This window comes from Chrysochloris asiatica, unplaced genomic scaffold, assembly GCF_000296735.1.
Source record: "Chrysochloris asiatica unplaced genomic scaffold, ChrAsi1.0 scaffold00327, whole genome shotgun sequence".
Lineage (NCBI taxonomy): Eukaryota > Metazoa > Chordata > Mammalia > Afrosoricida > Chrysochloridae > Chrysochloris > Chrysochloris asiatica.
In genome coordinates, this window is record NW_006408845.1 from 1,205,612 (window position 1) to 1,212,757 (window position 7,146).

Below are 7,146 nucleotides of genomic sequence, written 5' to 3' on the forward strand. Positions count from 1 at the left end.
GTTAAATAAACCACAGAAATGCAGCAAGAGTTTAAAAGAAAAACTCCTAAACCAAAACTGTTAGCAAGGAGTCTGAAGCAAGAGTGGGATTTGAAGGTCCTTGAAAGATGAATGGGATTTGGAAAGGGAGAGGGATAAAAGGGGTGGTTCGCTTGAGCACAGGGCATGAACGAGGAAAGCCAAGGACTGTTAATAGAGCAGCAAATACAATAGCTTTGATGGAGAAGTCGATATACCACCAACAACTGATGGTCTAAGGATTCATTTATTTATATATGTAATGTTTTATAAACATCTTGAAAAATACATTTAAATTATGCCTATTACTTCTGCTTATGGTTTGTTTTTGTTTTGTTTTTTCACCAAGTCCAGTTTTCAAAGAACAAAGAAACTGCTAATTCTCCTGAAAACTGTAATCCCTAGCTTCCAGATCATTCCATCACAGAATCAGAAAATTGGAGTCAGAATTCAGATATAATCCAGCCCTGACATTTACTTGCTGTATGACCTTGAGCAAGTTATCTAAATCCTCCAAATTCCAATTACCTTTGTTGAGCTATGAGATAAAGGATGTCTCATTCACTTGGTATTCTGGGAGAATTAAAATGAGATAATGTCCGTAATTCACTAATAGGGTTTGGCCATGTTGTTGTTGTTGTTAAGTGCCATGGAGTCAATTCTGACTCATAGTAAATCTGTATGGGGTTTCTGAGGAACAGCTGGTTGTTTGAACAGCCAACCTTGGGATTAACAGTCCAGTTGTTGTTGTTGTTAAGTGCCGTCGAGTCGGTTCCGACCCATAGCGACCCTGTACAGGGTTTCCGAGGGTGTAAATCTTTACGGGAGTAGAAAGCCTCATCTTTCTCCCGCGGAGCAGCTGGTAGTTTCGAACCGCTGACCTTAAGGTTCGCAGCCCGATTCGTAACCACTACACTACCAGAGCTCCTTGTACTTATCCTAAAATGTCACACAAGACTCCATGGTAGACTCTCAATGAGCATGATTGTCTTTCTCCCTTGTCCTCCTTTCCCACGTAGACACACTAGAACTATTATGGAGACCTTAAAACAACCCACTACGCACTTCTTGGTTTAGAAATTTAAAAAACAAAGGTTAATAATGTGAAATTTTCTGAAGAGAGAGAACTGATTCTCTCTACTGGATTTCAACTTTTGGTTTACTAGGAAGGAGATTTGCATTAATTGTAGCCACATTTTAAGTCACTACTAGAAAAAGCCTCTCTGCTCTATGGTCTCCTCCCTCAAAGCACTCACAATCACAGCCGCACCTGGACAGCCCACCTCTGCTGCTGCCAGCTCTCTAGCATGATATCAGGTTGCTTCAGGGCATTCTTTAAAATTGAATTTACAAAGAAGAACGAAATGGAGAGCAAAGGCAGCCTTCCAGATAATATTGACAAAGAAATCTGTCACTGATTTACAAAAAAAGAATGAAAGAAAAGCCTCAACCCAGATTAGCTTAATACCAAATAAAATTTACTAAAGGATAGCTCCGCTACTGAATTCACTTTGCCACTGCAGACATAGCATTATAGCTATATCTACCCTCAAACAAATAAATACACAAACACACATAAAAGTAGCTCTAGAGAAAGCCATACTGTCTATTTCACTATCATCTTACTTCTTTTAACCTCCCCGCAGATGTCAAATGGTTTTGTTTTTTTGGTTTTTTTTGTCCTATATGATAAATATCGGTAGTTGGAAAATAATCTATCAGTCATTCATACCTTAACATGAAATTGAATTTATAGGCTACCTCTCTCCTGTTAAGTATTTGTATTTGAGGTCTTAAAAGCAGCTGTGGAAAGAAAACCACCATCTTATGTCTGAAGGATTTCAAGTATCAGTAGCCACGTAAGTGAAAGATAAGTAAACAAACAGATACTTATCTAAAACCAGAGGGTCTCCCAACTTACCATGTTATGCAGAAGATCAGCTCTAAGAAAAAGAAATCATGAAAATGACTTGAGAATTACATTCTTAATATATACTTACTTTCATGTTTATTGCCTGGTGTGGGCTGAACTGCAAAGTCAGTTTGAACTTCAAGATCAGTGGTTCAAGCTCACCAGCTGCTCCTTGGAAACCCTATACAGGGTCGCTATGGGTCAGAACCGACTCAACAGCACCTAACAACAACAACAATGCTAACAATGGAGTCCTAGTGTGGCATTGCAGGATAAGCACGGGACTGCAAACTGCAAGGTCAGCCTTTGCTCAGAAACCTTATGTAGGGTCACTATGAATCAGACTGACCTAAAGGCACTTAACAACAACACAACAAAGTAAAAAAAAACACTAACTGAACTCATTAAACAAGTAAATTCAATGTAAGTATCCTTACTGGTTTATCCTTTGATTCCTGGTCAAATCTTTGCTTCTTACCCTTCCCCTCTAGGCTTATTCTGTTTTTTGTCCTAAACTAGTCTTGTTTCTTTCCCATCCAGTTCTTTCTTGATACATCTTGGAACAATGAGGTAAAAAATCCTATCTACACAGATTTTGTAGCAATTGTCATCATGGCATTTAGCAACAACATTATTATTAGTAGAATCCTGGTGTGGCAAAGTAGGATAAGCCCTCAACTACTAAACCCAAAAGCGACAGTTCAAACCCACCGGCCATTCTTCAGGAACCCTATATAGGACTTCCTATGAGTCAGAACAACAACATTATTATTAGTGGCAATGAGGAGCCATAAGGAAAGATCCAGGTGTCCTCAAAGAAGAGGACTAGTAAAAGACTGATAATCTGACCTGTCACTAAGCAGTCCAGTGTTTATTCAAAGTTGTTGTTGTTGTAAAGTGCCATCAAATCGGTTCCGACCCATAGTGACCCTGTATAGGGTTTCTGAGGAGCAGCTGGTGAGCTTGAACCACCAGCCTTGCAGTTCAAACGGTTTTGCAGTCTGACGCATTAACCCACAGTGCCACACCAGGACTACAAAGTAGGACCTCCCTAATAATTGTTGTTGTTGTTAAGTGCCATTGAGTCACAAAAACAATGGCTAGCTAGAATTTATGTGACAGTGTAGAATAAATACTGGACTGCTAACTGCAAGGTAGGCAGTTCAAACCCACCAGTCACTCCTTATAAATCCTATACAGAGTCACTTAATTCCACTTAACAATAACAACAGCAACAACAATAAAACAGTAGCATTTATGGAGCCTGTCTGTATATCAGACATCTTATTAATTTTTCTATATACATTATTGCACTTACCTCTTAAAACAACCTGTGAGTATTAGTAGTCCACCTTTACAGATTATTGTTGTTGTTAAATGCTGTCAAGTCAGTTCTGACTCTTAGTGATCCTATATAGATTTTCCAAGGAGCAGCTGGTGAGTTTGAACTTGCGATTCAAACCAACCGTGCACTTTACAGATTATACATTGAGAATTAAGGCGCCTAAATTGCCTACTAGGTCATATAGTTTAAAAGTAGCAGATCTAGAACTTTCTGACCTCCAAGTCCTATATTTGGCATAAATCCTTTAGCATAATACTGACTCCTAACACATGCTGGAGACTTCAAAATTTTTGCTCCTTTCACAGTTTATGCAAAATAGGTTCTGTCGACGATCATATTTATTTTTCTCAACTTCTAGCTTTATTATGAAGATCAAAGACTACAGACTTTGTGTAGGTTGTACCTCAATGTAAAGAAAGCAAAAATCCTCACAACTGAATCAATAAATAGCATCATGATAAATGGAGAAAAGATTGAAATTGTCTAAGACTTCATTTTGCTTGAATCAACCATCAACACTCATAGAGGCGGTCAAGAAATAAAACAATATATTGCATTAGTCACAAGATCTACTTTACAAGTCCTCTTTAAAGTATTCATGAGCAAAGATTTCAGTTTGAAGCCATGTTACTTTCAATAGCCTCATATGCATGTGCAAGTTGGACAATGAATAAATAAGACTGTAGAAAAATTGATGCATTTGAGTTATGGTATTGGAGAAGAATATTAAAAATATCATGGACTGCCAAAAGAACAAACAAATCTGTGTTGGAAGAAAGCACAGTCAGAATGTTCCTTAAAAGCCAGGATGGATAAATTTGTCTCTCATACTTTGGACATATTATCAGGAGGGACCATTCCCTGGAGAAGGATATCATACTTGGTAAATTGGAGGGGCAGCAAAAAAAATGATGACTCCCAAGGAGATGGATTGGCACAGCAACAGCCTCAAACATAACAACAATTGTAAGGATGGCACAGGACTGGGCAGTGTTTCGTTCTGTTGGGCACAGGATCACTATGAGTCAGAATTGACTCAATGGCACCTAACAACAACAACAAGCTTTATTCAAAGCTTCTTTTTCCATTTATAGTAAATTAACCAACCACTGAACTCATGCATCAAGACTCCTCTGCCTGATGATCACTTGCTTATCAGATGGTATTATGCCTCAGAATGAATAGTATCATATCTAAAGCTCACATCTCTACTTACAGTGACTCCTCTTCCTGCTCCGGGATTATAACAGCCATATATAGTGAGAAGAGCAAGTTTGCCACAAAATATCACTAGATTTCCAATCAGTAGCATTTGAATGCACAGTTTGTTCATATCTAAGAGCTTGTTAGGAATATAAGTTGATTTAGTTTTATTAGATGTTCCTTTAAATTAAAAAGTTAGAGATAATTACATTTTCATAATCCCTAAGCCACTTCTGACAAACTAAGCCTGGTACACATCTGAAAATGACACTTGTATAATAACCGCTTGTAAGACAAAACTGGGGATTAAAACTATAAGCTTGCATTTTAATATTCAAATACATAAAGTGAACCAAAATGATAATGCAGATATCCTTTGTTACACAGAAATTGCTTGTGTTGAATTTTGAAGATTACAGAATTAAAACCCAAGGAAAGATTTTGATACCCAAAGAGTCAAATGAAAAATAAAACTAAGATAGACATGATTCAGTATTCATCAGTAAGAAAAACATTCCTATTCATCTTTAGGTTATATGCTTTATAAGAATGAGGTTGGGCCCCCTTACACACGGTCACGCTGAGCTAGCGCCCTGGCTTGGAATCAGCCTTCAGTCTTCTCAGCCGCGCCCTCCTCCTCCCGCCCCCTGAGGACCATGGACCCCCGCAAAGTGAGCGAGCTGCGGGCCTTCGTGAAACTGTGTAAGCAGGACCCGAGCGTCCTGCACGCTGAGGAAATACGCTTTCTGAGGGAGTGGGTGGAGAGCATGGGTGGTAAAATACCACCTGCTACTCAGAAAGCAAAATCAGAAAAGAATACAAGGAAGAAAAAACAGATAATAAGATGCCAGAAGAAAGCATAAAGACAGATGAACCATCAAGTGAAGAAAGTGATCTAGAAATTGACAATGAAGGTGTGACTGACCCAGACACAGATGCCCCTCAAGAAATGGGAGTTGAAAGTGTAGAGATAACTGAAGAGATGATGGATCAGGCAAATGACATGAAAGTGGCTGCCACTGATGCCCTCAATGATGGTGAACTACAGAAAGCCATCGACTTGTTCACGGATGCCATCAAATTGAATCCTCGATTGGCCATTCTGTATGCCAAGAGAGCCAGTGTCTTCATCAAATTACAGAAGCCAAATGCTGCCATCCGAGACTGTGACCTAGCTGTTGAAATTAATCCTGATTTAGCTCAGCCCTACAAGTGGCGAGGCAAAACACACAGACTTCTGGGCCATTGGGAAGAAGCAGCACATGACCTTGCTCTTGCTTATAAACTGAACTATGATGAAGATGCTAGTGCAGTGCTGAAAGAGGTTCAACCAAGGTCCCAGAAAATTGCAGAACATCAGAGAAAGTATGAGCGAAAACGTGAAGAGCGAGAGATCAAAGAAAAAATAGAAAGGGTTAAGAAGGCTTGGGAAGAACATGAAAGAGCCCAGAGGGAGGAAGAAGCCAGATGACAATCTGGACCTCAGCATGGCTCTTTTTCAGGTGGCTTTCCCGGGGGAATGCCTGGTAATTTTCCTGGGGGCATGCCTGGAATGGCAGGTGGCATGTCTGGGCTCAATGAGATTCTTAGTGATCCAGAGGTTCTTGCAGCTATGCAGGATCCAGAAGTTATGGTAGCCTTCCAGGATGTGGCTCAGAACCTGGCAAATATGTCCAAGTATCAGAGTAACCCTAAAGTCATGAATCTCATCAGTAAATTGTCAGCCAAATTTGGAGGTCAAGCCTAAATGTCTTCTGACAAAGCCCTTGCTGAAGGAAAAGCAACCTAGAGCATTCTATGGATGTCGTAATAACACAAACCAGTGTACCTCCGACCTTCATCAAGAAAGCTGGGGTGCTCTGAGACCACCCTTCCCTTCAGCCCCAATGCAGCTGAGACATTTTCACTCATTTGCCATTAGGGTATTCATTCATATAATGTTTTTCTATTAGCAAGTACAAACTTAAAACACTTTTTAAACCTTAAAGTACACAAAACAAAAAGATGTGCTGATTCCTACATTTTTCGTTACTAATCGTTTTGTTTGGCTCTTTTGGATTGGTCGGGCAAGGAAGATCCTTAAGTGTAGAAGACTGATCACTCTAGCTAGAGTGAAATAAAGATTTGCCAGGCAGAAAAAAAAAGAATAAGGTTGGTTGAAAAACAAAATTTGATACTTGGAATTTTTCTTTATAGCCAATTCATCTCAAGTTATAAGCTCCAAAGGGCATTCACACAATAGATATTAAAACAGGAATAAGAATGAATAAACTACAACTTGTCGTTGATGATGTCTGATGCTATCAAGTCAGTCCTGACTCACTGACACTATGCACAACAGAACCTAGATCTTGCGTCATCCTCACAATTGTTGCTATACTGAAGCTCATTGTTTCAGCCACTGTGTTAATCCCTCTTGTTGAGGGTTGCAGGGCAACTAACTATTTATTATGGTCCTTCTGGCTAAATTTCTCCATTTTGTTATATACTGTAAATCCTCACCTTTATGCCTGTGATTCTGGACCCATTTTGAAATAAGTTGCTAAGGAGTAAAGATTAAGGGAGGGCTAGCAAGTAAAGATCACAGTGGATCTAAGTATTAAGAATGCCCCCACTTTAGTAGAAGGTATAACTCAAGTCACCACCCTTAGTTTTCTCTAGAGGCATG

The 7,146-nt window shown here is 39.4% G+C and overlaps 1 pseudogene; it reads left to right on the plus strand.

The window, feature by feature from the left end:
* Positions 1 to 5,134: 5,134 nt before the first annotated feature.
* LOC102837555 lies at positions 5,135 to 6,225 on the plus strand (annotated as a pseudogene).
* Positions 6,226 to 7,146: the final 921 nt, after the last annotated feature.